The sequence below is a fragment of the Canis lupus genome, chromosome 19 (assembly GCF_011100685.1).
Source record: "Canis lupus familiaris isolate Mischka breed German Shepherd chromosome 19, alternate assembly UU_Cfam_GSD_1.0, whole genome shotgun sequence".
NCBI classification, from domain to species: domain Eukaryota; kingdom Metazoa; phylum Chordata; class Mammalia; order Carnivora; family Canidae; genus Canis; species Canis lupus.
The window spans coordinates 18386807-18407489 of NC_049240.1; the positions used below are offsets into that span (position 1 = coordinate 18386807).

Here is a 20683-nt window from a genome sequence, read left to right on the forward strand (position 1 = left end):
AAAACAAAAATCAGCTATCTAATTCTAGCAAATTTGAGACCTGGCTAAGCATGTAATGTGTGTGCCCGTGTGCACTTCTGCACACCAGCCATTGTGTGAATATCACTTTCCCCCAACTATGTATTTTTAGTAAATTTTAGTTTGAAATTATGCATAAGTTGATAGTCATTATTTAGCAAAATAAGTTCAATCCTCCTTCAAGTCCTTTTTATTTATACATATATGCATTTATTTATGTTTTATAAAATATTAAAGAATCCTATCAGCTATCTTTTTTTTAAAATTTTTTTTTTAATATTTATTTATTTATGTATGATAGTCACAGAGAGAGAGAGGCAGAGACACAGGCAGAGGGAGAAGCAGGCTCCATGCACCGGGAGCCTGATATGGGATTCGATCTCGGGTCTCCAGGATCGCACCCTGGGCCAAAGGCAGGCGCTAAACCGCTGTGCCACCCAGGGATCCCCTCCTATCAGCTATCTAAAGTGAGTCGACACTACCTAATTTACAAAGCCAAAATCTCTTGTCCCAACTATGTAAAACATGATAAAGAGCATGTGTTAAATAATGATTATTTTTGTCTGATATGTTAGGTATTGGCAGAGAAAACACTTATTCTTAATGCCCCTGAGTATTTACTACCCATTGGTTCAATATTATGTCATGAAATCCTTCATGCCAAAAACTCAATTATTCAGATTAATTTGGAAATTCAGTATAAATGGCTATTAGTTCTCATGCTGTAAATCTATGTTGAATGGTTTTAAAATCCTACCTTACAAAGAATATGTTTCCTAAAATCTTCTTACTAAAATTAATTATAATCAGTAAAACTCCCTTTTTAAGGCTTCTGCTAACTTCTCAATTGTTTCAGAAAATTTGCAGATTGGTATGCAGTCTTGTTTCCTCACATCTTTTTTTTTCAAAAGTGGAAAATCTGAACTCTCTTAGGTCATGTTGATGCCTGCAAGAAAGCAAGATAAGTTAATACATTAACCATGGAGTTTAATTTTGGGGGACAGAAAAGGCCTAATGAGTTCAAATGTGCCGTTCCATAGTTAGATGTGATTTGGATTATTTCTGTCTTTGATGACAAGGGTGGAATTATTGTCTCTATAGCAGAAAATTAACAGACATATGGAGTGTGCTATGGGCAGACAATTCATCTCTAGTCCTCAGGTCACCATTTAACTAGATTGGACACTTTCGCCATGTCACCTAACTTCTCTGGGCTTCCTATTGCAGCATATATAAAAGGTGGATAAGAAATCTGTCTAAAAAAGTACTATCAGGGTGGCCTGGGTGGCTCAGTGGGTTAGGTTAGCACTGCTTTCAGCCTAGGACCTGATCCTGAAGACCCAGGATCAAGTCCCACATCAGGCTCCCTGCATGGAGCCTGCTTCTCCCTCTGCCTGTGTCTCTCTGTCTCTCTTTCTCTCTCTCTCATGAATAAATAAAATCTTAAAAAAAAAAAAAAAGAAATTCCAGATATAGCAAAAGTCACTCCCTTGCCTTCACTATTATTTTTCCCTTTCTTCTCAGAAGTAGTTGGTATGTATCACTTCCAGGCATATGTTTGTATTTTTATTATACAAGTATATACCCCTAAAATTATAAACTCTTGTTTTAGGTATTTCAAAATTTACATGATAGCATGTATAAATATTCTTTACAGTTTGAATTTTTGCTGGACATTTTCTTTTTGAGATTCATTTACATTGATACATGTTACTTTTGTTCATTCATTTCAACTACTCTGAACAAGTCTGTTATGTGAACAGTGTACATCTATTTTTCTACAAGAAGTTAGACTGTTTCCATATTTGAACTTTTAGGAATAACAATATAATGCACATTTTTACATTTTCTAGGATAGCCACTGTCTTAGTCAGCTTGGGCTATCATAGGCAAATACCATACACTGGGTGGTTTAAACAGCAGAAATTTATTTTCTCACAGTCTGAGAGGCTGGAAGCCCAAGATCAAGGTGCCAGCGTGGTTGGGTTCTGGTGAGAGCTCTGCCCTGGCTTGTAGACAGTTACCTTTTAGCTATGTCATCATATGGCAGAAAGAGGGGAAATGAGAGAAAGAGGAAGAGAGGGAGGGAGGGAGAGAGACCTATTCTTATGCTATCAGTTTAAGGCCCCACCCTTATGACCTTATTTAACTGTAATTATCTACTAAAGACCCAATCACCAGATATATAGTCACATTGGGGATTAGGGCTTCAGCATATGAATTTTGGGAAGACACAGTGCAATTCATAGCATCCATCTATAGTAAAATTGCTAGTTTGAATGGAATCCAACATCTTCAACTTTTCTATATAAATCCAAATTGTTCTCCAAAATGATTGCAATAATTTATACACCACCAGCAAATATATAGATGACAGGGTATTTTTAACGAAAAGAACTTATAAATTCCAAATGTAAGATAGAAGGTACAGTCTTTTCAAGTTGTAACCTCTTTTTCCTATTCCACCATTATCTGGAAAGTCTTTTTCCAAGTAGCTGTCTAAACATGGCCTTCTGCCAACCAATTTTTTCATTTGCAGCCATGGTACCACATGGAGTGATGTGTTCTCTTCTGTAATTCCAAAACTAATAAGAAATACTGACCTTAATCAATAGAGTTTCATTAGGGGTCAATGATGTAGGGTAGAACTACTCAGTGGATTCAAAGTGATAGCTAGAGTTCTTCCCCAGAGAAGCCAGGTCTCATTTGCTGGAAACAAAACATAACACAATTTTGAGCCTACAGTAATAGAGACTCTTCAAATCCAATCATCTCTGTTTCCAGTTGTGAAAAGCCAGTGTTCTTTGACATCCACAATGATTTTTCTTTTTTCCAATAGCATATTTAATGTTCTTTAAAATGGTTTGAATAGCATTTGATTCTCTCCCTCTCCTTCACTCTGGCCTCCCCCAATTTTAGCATTTTGCTTTCTTATTTCTTCAGCACTCAGGAACCCTATTTTCCTTTTGTTAGTGGATAATTCCTCATGCAAAGGTAGGGGCATTTTATTTGCCCCCTGAGGTACTTGTCTGTGAATTGAGAAGAGTCTGATTAGAGAAAGAGATGATTTCAATCGTGTAGACAGTCTATGAATCAAAGGGATTTTTCAGTGAGTTAAACAATTTATTTTCCTTCCTGTATGTGTCACATTTTTCTGGAAACTCTTACTTATCAGGTAAAACTGTACTTAGGGACGTTCTCTGACAGCTTAATCATGGTCTACGCTGGATCCCACAGTGAAGCCAGAAAGCTGAAAGTGTTTGCAGCTCTAATTTCCGTGGCAACTGTCTGAAGGGCCAAATATAGGAGCATTATTTCTCTGTAGGACCCAGCAGAAGAAGGAACTGAGTGGTGAGGAAAACCCCTGTTAGTCAGAAATTTTTCTTTAGGAGGTCAAGACCTTTGAAAAATTAATGGAAAAGTACCACAATACTTTTATATGTATTTCTTAAATGCTTCATTGTTCTAGGTAGGGAACTTTACATTTGCATGTCATAATGAATTCCCTTCACTGTCCCTTGCTCCCTCTTTCCATGTCTGTCAGTTTATCCACTCTTTCTTATCACTGTAACATCATGCCCGTCTAACCCAGCAGGATCTGGAAAAAGTGTTTAAATATGAATACATGCAAGGGACACCTGGGTGGCTCAGTGGGTGTGTCTGCCTTTGGCTCAGGGCATGATCCCAGGATCCTGGGATCGAGTTCAGCATCCGTTCCCTGCGGGGAGCCTGCTGTCCCTCAGCTTATGTCTCTGCCTCTCTGTGTGTCTCTCATGAATAAGTAAATAAAATATTAAAAAAATTAATACATGCAACCATTTATGAATAATCCTATATATACATGTAGTTCTCTGAGTGACGAACCGATAAATACCTGTTTAATTAGTGCTATGCAGATTCCCTGCATTATCTGGGGAAAAAAGTTCTCTGAGTAAGAGTCAACATGGAGTAGTTGAATAGCTTTACAGTTCTTCTTGCCTGAGATCTTTATTATTCAATCTCAAAGACTCTGGATTTTTAGAATGTTTCTCTCATACTCAAATCAGGCCATTTTTGGATAACCTACCATTCATTGTCTTTGGCATGAAATATCAAGAAATCACCATAATGTTTCTCTTTATAAAGGGAGGAAGGAATGTGTCTCTGCCATACTGCTGAGCAATAAACATAATATACATGAAAAGACTTAGGTTAAGGTGGTTTCAACCTTCAAAGGAAAACCTGAATATTTCTATATGTCAAGCCATTTGGTTTTTGACAGCTAAAACTTTAATTTCTACTCCTTAGGAGCTGATCTATATAAAAACGTCTTACAGTTTGAATGTATACATATATAATTAGGGCAAATAAGCATCATTTTTATAGCTCAAAAATCAGTAATTAGTATGATTATTATTGGGACACCTCTTTTGAAGTCACTGGGTAACCTGTTAGAATTCATATCATCATTGACTCCTTTATCAGGGTCAAAGTGAGACAGCATTAAGGCAGTTATCCAATTAGAGTAAAACCCTTTTAATTATCATAACACCAGCTGTGTCTTCAATCTATATTTTTGGTTCCCATTTATTATTTCTTAGCGTTCATTGGCCAATTTTATTTCATTTATCACAATTTACAATAGTTTTTTTTAGAAACACTGAGTAAATGCTGCCATTATTTGTTGTGAAACAAGTCCTAAAAAGAAAAATGGACCAAAAGCATAAAATCTATTAACAGGTAAAATTTCTCCCCAAGTTGTCTTCAATTAAGCTGTTAACATGAAGAGCCACCTTCTTAAATCCTTAAACACTAAAAAGGAATTTGTGTGTTTATAATTCCTAGGTTACACATATTCCTATGTATATAATCCTTATTTTACTTTTTTGATTAGTGTATGTATATTATATGTGTATACATATATGCATTATACACACTCGTGAAACAAGTGATTCATATCTACAGTTTCTTGATTTCGTTTTGTCTCCTTGGATGCATGCTTTTTGTCCTTGGAACCCCAAAGAACAAAATGTTTTACTTTTGTTTATTAATACTGTTGACAATAATAACAATAAAGTCTTAGTTCTATACTGAAATACTGATTAGTTGATGGTTTCTTTATATTTATGATACTAGATCCCAAAATCTATAGTCTGTAAAAGAGATTTTGTAAACTATTTTAGTATATGTGCTGCCGAAGGGAGCACAGAGATTTTGTAAACTAAATTCTCTTGTAAAAGAGACTTGTAAACTACTACTAGTAGTAGTTTTGCTACGATTTCTAAAAGTAAGAAACATTTATGCATTTTAGGAGAAAGCTGTTGGGTAGTAGGGCCTTACTTCCTCCGAAGCTTAGGAAGAGGGGCATCTCAAAAGGGTGTGGCCCATGCCTGTGTTCTCTATGGGAAACTAACCCTGGGATCCCCCACTCCTCTGCTTGGCCTCTCTGAGGCCTCATTAGCTGGTAGCTGTCTCACTGGAGGGCTTGTAGAGAGGCCAAAAGTAGTGTTAGACTCTGGACATGTCCCTACCTCTTCTGTTCAAAGAGAAGAGCATTTTGACCTGTTTTAAAGAGAATTTAGTCGCTCATGTACCTGTGGGAGGCACAGGAATGTACCCAGGGTTGGGCACATGAAGTCAGGATCAAATTTTATCAGAGGTCTCTCTCTTTCCCTTGCTTGTCCCTGCTTCTCTCAGAATGTTGGTACTCTTCCACAGAAGAGCCTCTTCTGCACGGGAGAAGACGGCCACCCACTGCATCAAAACCTTCCATCCCGGGCAGCCCGGGTGGCTCAGCGGTTTAGCGCTGCCTTCAGCCCAGGGTGTGATCCCGTAGACCCGGGATCAAGTCCCACATCGGGCTCCCTGCATGGAGCCTGCTTCTCCCTTTGCCTGTGTCTCTGCCTCTCTCTCTCCCTCTGTGTCTCTCATGAATAAATAAATAAAATCTTACAAAAAAAAAAACAAAAAACAAAAACAAAAAACCTTCCATCTCTATCTGCCACAGATACATACATAGTGCAACTGACCTGACTAGGGGTGGCAGCTTCCACTGGTCCAGCTTGGGTGGGCCACTCAACAGTAAGAATATGGCATTCCTGAGAGAGTTTTTGAAGTGATTTTGCTGGGTACTCAGAATTGATTCACGAGATAACCTTACTTAGTCTTTAATCCCTTGGCTAAGTCACCTGTTACCTAGAGATGAAGTCTTACAATGACCTTTACAAGTATTTGGACTGTATATATGACAAGATACATAGACTTAAACTTATTCATAAATACCAGCTATATTAAACGAGGGCTGGAAAATCTCAAAGTTTTAATAATGTTATTACATTTTTACAGTTAAAATGTATGATTATTGGTAATGTTTTAATGGCTATAAAATTTTTAGGGAAAACAGTTCAGTGATGATTCCATGATCTTTTTTCAGTATATAAAGCTCTTATGAGACATAGATTATGGAAAGAAATGGCTTCCAGAAGAAATTTAAGGAGAAAATTCTGGTTGTAAACAGAAAGGTCATATGTCTATGGTAAATAGTTTGATTTTTTTAAAAAATGAGATAAAATTAATAATAAAGTTTTAATTGAATAAGAAGATAATGTTATTGAAGAATGTCAGAGTTCTCTGAAAACATGACGTTGAGAGTTTATATTGGAATAAGTTTATATAATTTGAAGCTAAGGTTAGGAAACAGCTAAATCTCTGCATTCTGAACAGAGAACAAGTTAATACATTTTTATGCAATTTTTAAAGAAATGGAACACACATATACTTCCAACTATCTCTTTTAGTTTCTGTAAAATCAACTTTTATGTCCCTCTTCTAACAAAACTATGACCACTATTTCCCCACAAAAGAACTGGAGATTCTTCCAAAAGATGAATCATTGTGAAATGAGGCAGTACCCCACCCAGGACATGAAAGGAGGCTGAATTTGAGATGTGTCCCAGCTTCCTTGGTTGGGACATGGGAAGAATTTTTCCAGAAACAAGGAGCATAAAGGGCCAGGTATTAGGACTTCTAAACACCAGCTATCCCTGGCCTTTCAGCTTTCTGACTGATGATGTATTTAGTAAGGACCCTCAGTCAAAGAAGAGAAACACTGATTTATTAATCTGCACAAGCATTTTTAAAAACTCCTTGATTAAGGAATTTGGAGTATTCTGTGATGAAAAACCCATCTTAGGCCTGAGACTAAACTGTAATTTCCTGATACCTTTGTAAATATGAAATGCGGGAACTGTAAGCTCAGGTATATTTAGGGAAGAAAAAGAGAGAGAGAGAGGGAGAGGGAGAAAGTGTGAGAGAGATTGCAGAGCAGACTCCAAGTCTGTGAATGTAAACAATTGTGAGAAGACGACAGGGCTGAGATAGTGGTGGTCCTTATCACCTATCCTACAGTGATCCTACCTACTTAGGAAAGGTGGCCCAACAAACAGTAGACTTTAACCAATCAGCTGCTCCTCTTCCTTTGGAAAGAGCAAACAAAGAGAAATGGGAGCCAAAAGAGAAGGAAACACGAGCACTGGGAGAAGAAGTGTTCCTCTCTGTACACCTTGGGATTATTAATATCACTCAGTTTTATTATGGGGCTAAATGGCCTTTTGTTTGTTTGCCCTGGAACATTATAATATTGTTTCTATGGGGAAATATTGTTTCTATGAATTCTAAATAAGTGACTCATAAATGAAGTTCTGGACTACAACACATCAAGCAGATTTAGCTGTTTTTCAAGTGAACTGCTCATGCATCCTGTACTATGATGATGTATCGAGGAGGATGCTTTGTCAGCAATGACTGGATAGTCCTCCCAGAGTTCTATAGAATGAGAGTATAGATGTATTTTCTTCTTGGACTATGCCCGGAAATACACTTATTTCAGTAAATAATACAAACAGGAATTAATATAACCATTTATTAAGCTAACAAATATAATCAAAGGGGAAGTTATTCTGGAAATAAGAGCATTTTTTTCTGGCTTAAATCCTATATTTATTCTCTGTGGCAGAAAAAATAATTGTATCAGTTAGCTTTTAGTGCATTATAAAGTCCATCCCAAAATTTAGTGGCTGAAACGAAAGCTCAGACTTACATGTCCATGAGAGATAATATGCAAACCCCTTAAAGCCTAGGCTCATAATTGGTACGTTGTCATTTCCATTTCATTCTATTGCCCAAGGCAAGTCACATGGCTAAGTCAAAGTCAAGGGCTGGGGAAATATACTCTGAACCTTTAGTGGGCAGGATTGTAAGGTCAATGGCAAAAGGCATGGACACAGGAAGGGGCAGAGAATTGGAACCAATGATGCAATCTAGCACAGTGATCACTGGTCTAATAAACTTAATTTAGATACTACTCCTTGAAGACTCCCGTATCTCTGTAAGTACATAGGAGTTAGGGGTCAGGGAAAGGGGGGCTGGGTAAGGTTTTGAGTGGCATGTCATGGCAAGGCACAATACTTAAACCTATCATTTAGAGATTTACGACTCCTTGAGTCTGAGAATATTTAAAGCATTTGGTCCACTGGTCCTGTACAGAAAGTTGGAGTCATCTTTCTCCAACTTAGAGCTGAGACAAATAGAACCAGCCAAGAACTTTCCCATCAGATTGATGGGAGGTGGATTCCCAACACAGGCAGGAACACCTCCGGGGGAAGTAATTATAGGAAATAGGTGGACCTTTACCAGCTTTGAGGAGTCCCAGTTGATTGGGGAAGTCTTAAGAAGAGCCCTGAAGTGCTAGAGATATCCCTCTAGCTCAATACCTTTATCAAGATCACATAGAGGAAAGAATGATAGAATAATTGGCCTGGTCACTATGCTTAACTTTTCTAGGAGTGGGAGTGTATAAATAAAAAGCTTCTATAGTTTCCTATAACTCTCCTGGCAGTTATTCTTTTTTTTTTTTTTTTTCCTGGAAGTTATTCTAAATGATTCTCTCCCTCCAACATTTTCCTCTAGTATTGGTTTCTTTAACAACATCTTGGCCAGTCATTACAAATTTTCAGCCTATTTTGGTTATTAGAACAGTCTAATTCTAGCATTTAAGATTCAGTTGTCTTCTCAAACATGATTCAAGGTTGATCTCCTTCCTCCAGCTCAGGCTAAATCTGCCTGGAGGGATCATGGTTGCATCCATATCCACCTCCTTCTCCCTCTTCCAACTATATTTCAAGTGGAGGTGGGGAAGAAGGGCAAAGTTGTAGACTTCCTCTTGGTTAACCTATGACTGTACTTGTGTGCAAGGTTTATACAGATTGATGAGGAGGCTCCAACATCCTTCACGAATGGTAGGGGAGAGGGACCCTCTTTGCTATCATCCTGCTTCCAACACATACACACACACACACACACACACACACACACACACACAGCTTACATTGCCCAAAACTAGCCCTGGTTCTCATTTTTTAGCAAACTATGAGGTCAGCAGGGACACTTGGGATTCATCTTCTAATGGAAACTGACAGATATTAAGCAGAGTGGTCCTTGGATCTCACCTTGCTCTGTCTCTCCAAATCTGTGCCCCTATTCACATCACATGGGGGCCAAGCAACATGTCCACTCTTGAACCAAATCCTGTTATGAGGATAAAAATGTTGTCTTCTAATTAAAGGTATCCAAATCTTTAGGAAAATTCTCTCTTTTCTCCTTTTTCCTTCCCATTAGCTTTGGGGAAGGGAAAGCTACGTCTCTTTCCCTCTTAGTCCTTTCAGCAGGGGAAGCAGAGGTCGAGGTACATAGGATTGGTGGCAGGAGCAATTCTGCTGGTTGAAACTCTGGGAGAAGTTGGCTGGATCTAGACGCTGGGAGCTCTCTGATTTTAAAATGGACCTACTCACTGAGTTTTGGCTTTAGTTTGGAATCTAGCTGCAGTTCGGGGACAACAGGAAAAATCTTACTATATGTCCTATTAGTTTTGGAATCAGGGAGAACTTGTTTCAGATATGGGCTTCATCTTCTTTGCCTATAAAATGGTGTTACTAGAAACTACTTCTCAGAGTTATTGTGATGATAAAAATTAATGAACGAATGTCATTGCATTCCCACATAAGCTGTATTAATTACTATCAGTTATTTTTTCTCATCATCCCACCCTCTCCGTCCACCCCCTGCACCTTACTTGGAACCACATTTATGGATGTGCATATCTATGTAGACAGATATAAATGTATATGTGTTGTAGATAAGGTCCAGGCTTCGGTATTTTTGCCCCTTGAACCTATGTTACGTTATTGGTGCAGAAAAATATATTTGGGACGTGAATCTTCAACATTCAGTAGCAATAGTCCTCTGATCTTATATGATTCATGTCATAAGTTACTGAGGGGATCAGGTATGGGCTTTCTACTTCCTGCAGTACACTGTGTAGGTGTATTATTACCAGAAATCCTCCATAATGCTACCCAGTCATTTTGGTCTCTGTTTTTACAGAAATGACTAGGATGAAAGAAAAGAAAGACTGAAACAAAGAAATGTGATTGTTTTCATGTTGTACCATCAAGAATATTGTTTTAGTTAAAATGAGACCATTCAGATGAGAATAAACAAATTTAAATAAAAAAGAAGTTTTGAGGACGATTTCTAAACTGAATGGGGTTTTACCTGATAAAATCTACAAACCAGAATATTTATTCTCAAAAAATATCAGCTGCATGTAATCATTTCTCCCCTTCCAATATGGTAAAATTTTTAAAAACTCAATATATTAGGAGATTTTTTTTAAGGATACCTGGGCTGTTTCCAGAAAGGAAAGTAGTTTGATTATTCTTTCAACAAATATTTGTTAAATTAAAAAGCTAAAGAGGCTCTGTCTTTCTCCGTTGCTTTAAAGTTTAAAGCCTACTCTAATAGAGAAGAAATGAAGTGAACAAACAAACAAAAATCACACTTAAGTATCTTGCTATTCTCTACTGCCTGACACTGAACTCTATCAACTCTGCCAAGTTTTGAACCCGTAACACTATGATCATCTCTGCCATCACAAAGCAATCTTAAAAAGGTCTGCTGTATTTGCCCGACAGGAAGTCTACAGGAATTAGAGAAATCTTGATTCATTTCTTCTCAAAGATCTGCAAAATCTATACAATATTGTCCTGAATTATCACATTAACCAAGTTACCAGTTTCTTCTGTAGGTAGCATTTGGTAAAGACAATGAACAAATATGCCTAGGATACCTATGCTCAGATTCTGCTTTCATTTGCAAGTGAACACACACATATGATCACATGGCCTAACAGTAACTGGGAAAAAAGTAGAATTTGTGTTTTGATTTTATTTTTAGGCAGAGACTGCAAGAGGATACACTCATAGTTACGGCTGATTTGACTAATAAAAATGACTGCAAGAACAGTCTGAGTGAGGAACAAAAAATATTCCATTGCATCAAAGTAAAGCCTTTACTGTGCTTGGAGAACCATCTGAAGACATTCATATGTCATGTAAAGGCACACATAGATAATGGCCAAGAAATCAGAGGACTAGGATGTTGGGATTAAAGGGTCTCAGAAGTCACTAGTCCAGGTGTGGCTGGGTGGCTAAGTTGGTTAAGCCTTTGGCTCAGGTCAATGATCCCAGAGTTCTGGGATCAAGCTCCATTTGGGCTCCCTGCTCAGTGGGGAACCTGCTTCTCCATTTGCCCCTCCCCCTGCTCCTACTTTTTCTCTCTCTCTTAAATAAATAAAACTTTTTTTTTTTAATGTCACTAGTCCAAATCTCTCATTTTATTGATAAGGAAATTTAGGTCTCTGGGTGTGTCAGGAAAAATTTGGAAGATGTTCAAATGGAAAAAAAAAGAATCATTTACATATCCGCCAGGTCATCCAGTTCTACAAGGGGTCTGAGACCAGTCTTTGAGCTGTTTTACAACTCTGTAAGCCTTAGAAAATTTACAGTAATGTAAATTATTTCTGCCCATAGAAATGCAAATGGTATTTTCATGTGGAATACAATTTATCACAGCCCTGTGGATTATTGACCAGTTTTCTGTCTGTTTGCAAATTTATTTCAGTATTCCTAATAGTATGTGTGTGTGCACATGCATGTACGTGTGTCCTTTTGAACCAGATTTTTTTTTTTTATCTTGATGGGTCCCTCACTAATCAATGCATTAAATAAAATCACAACCACCAGCTTAGCTCCCCATTTAGCATATCAAGGAACAGACTTGGCCAAATATAATTTTACTTTATGGAGTTTTATTTTACAGAGGTAAAAAAAAAGCTTGCTTCTTTTGTCCTCAGATGATTGTGAAGAAAGGAGATAGTGGCAGTGATAGGGAATGGCCAGTTGTGGGAATGGCCCCAAAGTGTTAAAGAAAAGAAAAGAAGAGAAATAAATATCTGGATCTTGTTATATATATGATTTTCTGAATTCAGACGAGTTTTACTGAATCAATCTGTGAATTTGAGCCTCATGGATAATTAGGTTTGAAAAATCACTGTTCCAGTCACAAAAATACTTTGAGACCATTAAAGGGGGAGGGAAAACATGAGTTAAGTGAGGCAAGAAAAGAAAGTCCTACAACTCTGAACAAGTTTAAATTTTACTATACCCTCTATCTTTGGTGTAATGGCTTCAAATGTGGGTATGATTTTGGCAGGATTATCTGGTATTTCATTTAAAGAAACTATCAGAAAATATTTTCATATGGTTCTCCAATGTAAAGCTTTATCTTTGATGCTATTTTGAATGATAGCTGCAGAATCTTTCCCAAGCAGCTCCTGCTTCAGCGAGAATTAAAGTCAGAATCCTTCTCTAATGGCTATCTGTTCGTTTTTACAATTAACAACAAAAAGTGTTCTGTATTTGATGATTCAGAACTTAAAAAAACTAGTTCTAATAGAGAAGATGTCTAAGCTTCACCCATCCTGCAGAAGTCAAACAAAACTTTTTCATGACAGAAAATAATGTTGTCGGGGCACCTGGGAGGCTCAGGGGTTGAGCATCTGCCTTTGGCTCAGGTTGTGATCCTGGGGTCCTGGGAGCATGCTTCTCCCTCTGCCTATGTCTCTGCCTCTCTTTCTCTGTCTCTCATGAATAAATAAATAAAATCTTTTAAAAAAAGAAAAAGAAAAAAATAATGTTATCGTTACAGAAGAATGCAAGGTGGCAAACTATGTGCAGGGCACAAGGCCTCTCAAGGGCTTTGGGGGCAGATAGACTTGAGCTGTGGACCACACTGAATGTGCCTCTGATCTTAAGATTTCTAAAAATATCAGTATCACCAAATTAGATTACAGAAGACTTGGACCTCAGCATAATTTAAAACCTTCTTGCCCTTCATGTTTGTGTATGCACATCAAGACTAGTTCAAATATTGGGAAACCAAAATAGATTCTATTAAGTTGTTAAAAGAAAAACCCAACAAATCCTTAACTGTTTCATGAGAAGCAAAGAAAAAGAGGCACTGTTAAAGCAACCTATTGACATATAGCTTCTGTGAAATTGCTTTTGTGCTTGTTAAGAGAACCCTGGTGATTCCACTCCATCCCACCTAGCAATAACCTCAATTCATACATGTGCCCTGTGCTTGTCACCAAAGATGCTGTAAAGAAAAAAAGCCACGCCCTCCAGGAACTTTTGTATTAGCTTAATAGTAATATTGATGAGTTGTGGATCTATTAACGACAGTCTTTTCAGTACTGCCAGATATTAAAATTACATGAATAAAATATATTGCTGGTCAGACTAAAGCTACATTTAAAGCTATATTTGTTGAAGTATTAAGGTTAAGTCTCAACACTGTAATTTAGGTATCTCTTAGATGACGTGTCACAAAATTGACTTATAGCTGTAGCTCATGATAAAGTCATCCAGTGATTCCGATTGAGTGAACCAAATCTGACTGAAGAATAGACCCTAGACAGTGAGACTGCTTGTTATAGAAATGAATGAATACTTTCCATTATAACCTCTTGACATTAGTGTGAACAGACTTCAGTAAGTATATGCCCTGAAACGTCTATAGATGACTTAACCTGTTAAGTGACAACTTATTTCAGACTCTGGAAGTATTGCCCACCCTCCTTTGCTCATGGAATTCAGGTAATATAATGTATATTTGAAAAATCACTCTGAACAAAGAATGGAGCTGAATATTCATTAGACTACAGCTCAAATATGGAGATCCTAGTTGTTCAAATGGCAACAACACTAGCAATGGTGTATTGTTATAGGAAATCTAATGCATTTGTAGCAGGGCCCTCTATTATGTACTAATAACATGGAAATTAACTCTCCTTGCAGCACGTTAACAAAAAAAGAAAACACTGGGAATAGATTATTAAACAAAATTTTAAAAACTATTTGCTATAGGTATTTTTGGAGTCTCTATATGCCAGTATCCCCTAATAGATAAGATACATGAATTTTCCAGCTATATTAGACTCTTGCATTAAATTCACTAGGAGTGACAGAAAAAAAATCTAAAAAATAAGTGTCTTAATGTCTTAAACTAGAAAAAAGTTTATTTCTTTCTCAAGTAAAGTTTCACAGATATATAGTCTAGAGCAATCTTAGCTCTTTACAGTATCATGGTTCAGTCTTCTGTTGTTAAGACTACCTCATGGTCCCACATAGCTGCTCCAACCAATACATCCATGATCCATCCAGAAGGAAGGAGAAAATGAAAAGAAGAGAATTCCTTAATTTATTAAGGAAGCTTCCCAGAAGTTGCAAAGTGGCTTTTGATTATATTCTATGGATTGGAACTTAGTTCTATGAACATACCTACCTGAAAAACAGGGCTAAAAATGTAGTCTTTATTCTCTGTTGCCACATGCCTGGTTAAAAATTCTATTTTTGTGGTAGAGGAGGAGAGGACCATGAATAATCTCTGCCATAACCATGAAACTCTTTATTTCATGGAGCATGTCACAAAAAAAGTTGTGAAAGCGTTGATATAAATTAATTACTTTTTAAAATATTTTATTTATTTATTTATTTATTTATTTATTTATTTATTTATTAGAGCAAGAGAGAGAGCACCAGTGAGTTGGGAGGGGTGGGAGGAGGGGGTATAAGGAGAGGGAGAAGCAGACTCCCGGCTAAACAGGATGCCCGAAGCAGATCAGGGCTCTTAATCCCAGGGTTCTGGGATCATGACCTGAGTGGAAGGCAGATGCTTAACTGATTGAATGACCCAGATGCCCCCAATACTTTTGACAGTATTTTCTCAAACACTAAGAATCCAAGGCAATTCATTGGAAGAGTCTGAGAGCTAGGGCTGGCAAACTGATTTATTGAGTTATTCTTACAGAAACCAGACACATAAAGGAAGAATTAATGCTATTTCATTTGAATCTAGCCACTGCAATAATTTATTTGAAAGTATATTTCCTAAGTACCAAGAAGCCATCTCTTTGAGATGTAATTGTCAAGACAGAAGCCTTACTTCCCAGTTTCTGTGGGAAAGAAGCAGCTTAATTTGAGGGGCACCTTGCTCCAAATTACAAAATGACCTCGTCATAAAGATATGACAAGTTTGTTTTCCTTTGGATAAAGCCAATAAACTATCAGATGGGCAGCCTGACTACCAGATTTTAATTTAGGGTGAACTCTATGTGACAAACGGTACTGTCAAGTCCTCTTATTTGAGGACTAGTTACTGCTTAATTTGACAACTTTTATGGAATGAATTGTATCTGCCTGGCTATATAAAAAGGTGAGATTTCTTTCTGTTTTTGCAATCTTTCAGTGGATTACTTGAGATGTGCATCACATTCTGGTTTAACACTTATTCAGTACAGAACTGTTATTTCCCTTTGACTTTTGTAGAGAATTTCTCTTGGTTGGCAGATTTTTAAAAATTTGTAGTTCCCCAACATTGTCCTCAAGCTCTTTTACATCATATCACTCAGCATATTCTCTATTGCAAGTAAGAGACTGCTGTATTTGATACTGAACTAGAGCCAAATAGCCTTTTCGTAGTTGGTGTGGCTAAAGCAAACATTCAGTTAAAGGAAAACACTTTTCTGTAAGAAATGTTAGTCGACATTCATGCTTCTAAATTCTTGGGTCTTGAGCTCTGTGTTCAGTACAGACTCAGTGAGATTCTTATTATATTATGCCTTTTTGTGACTATAAAATCAGCTGCATTGCTCAATATAGGCTGCAGACCACGAAGATAAGAAGCCCCCATTAGCCTTTAGAGTATTGGTTGCCTATGGGGCCATAACACAATAAACTGGGTGGCTTAAGACAACAAAAGTTATTGACTCCCAGTTGTGAAGTCTAGAATCTGAAATCAAATGTCAGCTGCTCTGCATTCCCTTTGAAACTGTACGGGAGAACCCTTCTTTGCCTCTTCCTAGCTTCTAGTGGTTTGTAGGCATTCTTTTGTGTTGTGGCTGCATAACTCCAATCTCTGCCTTTGTTTTCACATGGCATTCTTTCTTTAACTGTCTTCACGGCCATGTTCTCATAAGGACATTCCACTCAATTCAAATATGACCTCATGTAATTGGTTAATAATTACATCTATAACTATCCTATTTCCAACTAAGGTCACATTCTGAGGGACTGAGGGTCAGGACTTTACCATATTTTATTTGAGGGGACACAATTCAACCTGCAACACTTAGTAAGAGCCACCAAAACTTAAAATTATCCTCTCCAGCCCAGCCAGATGTCTCAGTCTCCATGTGTTGAGGATGCATGTACTAAAGTGCTCTCCGATACTATACTCCTAGTTTATTTTTCATATAATAAAGGGAAAAATTCTTTCTTTCCAAGTTCTAAGGTAATCAAAAAGTGATATGAAGGAGTTGGTTAGCATTTGGAGTAAACCTTAAAATTTTTTTTAATTGGTAAGGGCTGGGCTAGAGAACATGGCTTCTATATATGTGCAGGTGTGCTTCCTAATACTGAAGCCCAGGATTCAATGTATGCATCTGGTATCAGGGCAGCCAGATCACAAATATGTCAGTGATATACAGGGATGTACCTAAATTTGTACCTACCTTGGTTATTTTGCCAGAAGGTACAAATGACAGATGCTTACTTTCACAGCATTTTTTAAAAAAGATTTTATTCACTCATTTGAAAGAGAGAGGGAGAGAGTAGTGGGAAGGGCAGAAGCAGAGGGAGACGCAGTCTCCCTGCTGAGCAGGGAGTGCGATGAGGGGCTTGATCCCAGAACTGTGGAATCACAATCTGAGTGAAATGCAGATGCTTAACTGACTGAGCCATCCAGGTGCCCATTTCACAGCATTTCTTATATCTTCAAACTTGTGGGTAATCAGAGATCATGTGATATTATAGGTGATCATCACAGCTAATTAGTGTAGCAGTGGTAGTAACACAAACAAGAGATATGAACAAGAGAATGTCATTTTGATTTATCATTAATCTAAATAAATATCTGAATATTCACTTTCAAATTATGGGCAAACAGTCAAGATTGAACTTGCATTAAAACTCTTCTTATTGAATTCTGCAAAGATGGCATTGGTGCAAGAGGCATAGCTTTTAGATCTTGCCAAATTCCAACACAAAAAAGTGAGATAAAAAAACAAAAAAACATTGGACAGTATTTACATTAAAACTAGGTGACAAGCTACTCCAGGAACCCTGAAATGCAAACCACCAAAAGCCACAAGACCAAAACATTAACAGCATCTGTTCAGGAGAAAGCATAGAGAAGCCATGGGATGACTGACAACCTGACAAGAGGAGACCTCAAAACAGCCATTCATGGGGAGGCAGAGTGGTCAGTGAGAGCAACAGTTGAAATGAGAGAGATCTTTCCCTAGGTTAGCAGATGAGGCAAGGGTCCTGCAGCAAGCCAGCTGATGGCTTATCAGCAGCATCACCTTCCCACCTTCCAAGGGGCTCACACTCAGGCAAAACAGGAAGGGCTAAATCTAAATTGATTAGGAAGGAACAACGTGGATAAAGGAAAGTGGGGCTTTCCCCACAAATGGAGCAAAAAAACAAAAGCAGAAATAACTCAGAAAAATCACCTTAAAAAATTAAAAAAAAAATTTAAACATTGCACAGAAACACAGGAGTTGTTAAAACAAATGTTCTTCTGTTAATCAGGAAAACTGAATTCACATAAAAATGAGTAACAGAAATGTGTCAAGGCCAAAACCCATGCAAAGATATTGTTTTCTTTTCCTTTTTTTTTTTTTTTAAGATTTTATTTATTTAATCATGAGAGAGAGAGAAAGAGAGAGAGAGAGAGAGAGAGAGAAGCAGGCTCCATGCAGGGAGCCTGACATGGGACTTGATCCCAGGTCTCCAGGATCACACCCTGGGCTGAAGGCGGTGCTAAACCACTGGGCGACTGGGGCTGCCCAAAGATACTGTTTTCAATAAAAAGTCCTATATGAGAATTTTTCATGTCTTATGAGGATGAATTAAATTAGTTTTGTCACCTTAAAGTTTCATGAGAAGGAAAAAAATCAAAATCTTGATAAATTACTTTTAATTTTGACATAATAAAGAATGTGAAGAGAAAGGAAAATGGGATATATTGTAGAAAAAATATTTAAAACATTTTCATTTTGCTGATCATCTTCAATTTGTGACTACTAAAATTATTATACTAATTATTAAAATTATTTCCAGAGGTATTCTTGGTAAGGGCTGGGCTAGAGAACATGGCTTGATTCCTACTTCTTTCTCTTTATGGCAGTATTTGGTTTTGGCCTTGATATCAGCCAAATATGAACTTTAACTCCTGGCTCATTAGCATTTGGAAAAAATATGTATCAGTGCATCTAATTCTGTAAGATTTATGGTTCAGATCACAGAAAGAGAACATGGATTCTTAGTAGGTTGTTTACTCACTAAAGAAGAATGAGAGAAAGAAGTTGGGTTGTGCATCCTCAACTTCTTTCTTGACTTATCAATCAGATTAAATCTTTATCAATTATTTATTGCTCTTTAAAATTTACCTGAAGATTTAATGGCTTTAAACAACAGCAATATTATCTGTTCACAATACCACGGCCTGTGCCTGCTTCACGCAACACATAAACTAAAACTGGAACAATACAGAGAATATTAGTATGGTGCCTGAACAAAGATGACATGTAAATTCATGAAACATTCCATATTATCAAGAGGTTGATTCATCAAAAAGATATGATCATTGTAAATATATGCACCCAACATCAAAGTACCTAAATGTAGTAAACAAATACTAACAATTCGGAAGGGAGAAGTTGACAATAGTACAATAATAGTAGGAGACTTCAATACCCCACTTAAAGGAATAGATAGAGCATCCAGGGAGAATATCAATAATAAAATGTTAAATTTGAACCATACATTGGACCAAATGGACCTAATAGACATATACGTAACATTCTGTCCATCAGTAGCAGAATAGACATTCTTCTGAAGTGCACACAGAACATTCTCCAGGATAGATCATATGGTAGGCCACAAATCATGTCTTAGTAAATTAAGAAGATTAAAATCATAGCAAGTATCTTTTCCAACCACAATAGTATAATTAGAAATCAGCAAGAGGAAAGTTGGAAATTTACCAAACATGTGGAAACTAGACAACACACTCCTGAACAATTCATAGGTCAAAGAAAAAATAAAAAGTAAATTAAAAAAATGTCAAAACAAATGAAAATGGAAACACATGGGATACTGCACAAGCAGTTATAAGAGGAAAGTTTATAGCACTGAATGCATATGCTAAGAATATATAAAGATCTCAAACAACCTAACTTTATACCTCCAGGAACTAGAAAAAGAAGAACAAACAACCCAAGCTGGAGAAGGAAATTGGTAAGAAAGATTAGAGTAGAAATAAAATATAGACCAGAAAAACACTTAAAAAGATCAATGAAACTAAGCTGGTTTTTTAAAAAAGATAAACAAAATTGGGAACCTTTAGCTAGACCAACTAAGAAAAAAAAGAGAAACTCAAATAAATAAAATAAGAAATGAAACAGGAGACATTACAACTGGTATTACAGAAACACATAGCATCATAAGTGACTACTATAAGCGATTATAGACCAAAAAATTGGATAAACCAGAAGAAAAGGATAAATTCCTAAAAACATACAACCTATCAAGATTGAATCAGGAAGAAATAGAAAATGTTAACAGACCAATAATAAGTAAGGAGATTGCATCAGTAATCAAAAACCTTCCAACAAAGGAAAGCCCAGGAGCAGACAGCTTCACTGGTAAATTCTACCAAACATTAAAAGAATAATTAACAATATTTTTAAAATTCTCAAAAAAAAAATTGAACAGGAGGGAACACTTTCTTCCATCTTTATTTTACAAGGCCAGCATAGCCCTAATATCAAAACCCGGATTAAGTATACTACGCACAACAACAACAAAACCCTATAAAACAATATCCTAATGAATATAAATGCAAAAACATACAACAACATAATTGTGAACTGAATTCAAGAACACATTAAGTGTTTTATTCCTGAGATGCAAGGATGTTTCAATATACACAAATCAACTAATGTGATACACTGCAATAATAGGATGAAAGATAAAAGCCATGTAATCATTTCAATAGGTACAGAAAAAGCATATAACAAGATACAACATCTTTTCATGATAAAAATCTTCAACAAATTAGGTATAGACGAAACACATCTTAACATCATAAAAGCCATAGATGACAAGACCTCTGCTAACATCATACTCAATGGTGTAAGATTGAAAGCTTTCTCTCTAAGATC

At 36.8% G+C, this 20683-nt stretch overlaps 1 non-coding gene across 1 annotated transcript; it reads left to right on the forward strand.

Moving 5' to 3' along the window:
• The first annotated feature begins 18969 nt into the window (after nt 1–18969).
• On the forward strand, nt 18970–19073 carry LOC119864547. The gene has a single exon (XR_005374373.1). It is a non-coding gene; the product is annotated as a U6 spliceosomal RNA (small nuclear RNA).
• The last annotated feature ends 1610 nt before the right edge of the window (nt 19074–20683 follow it).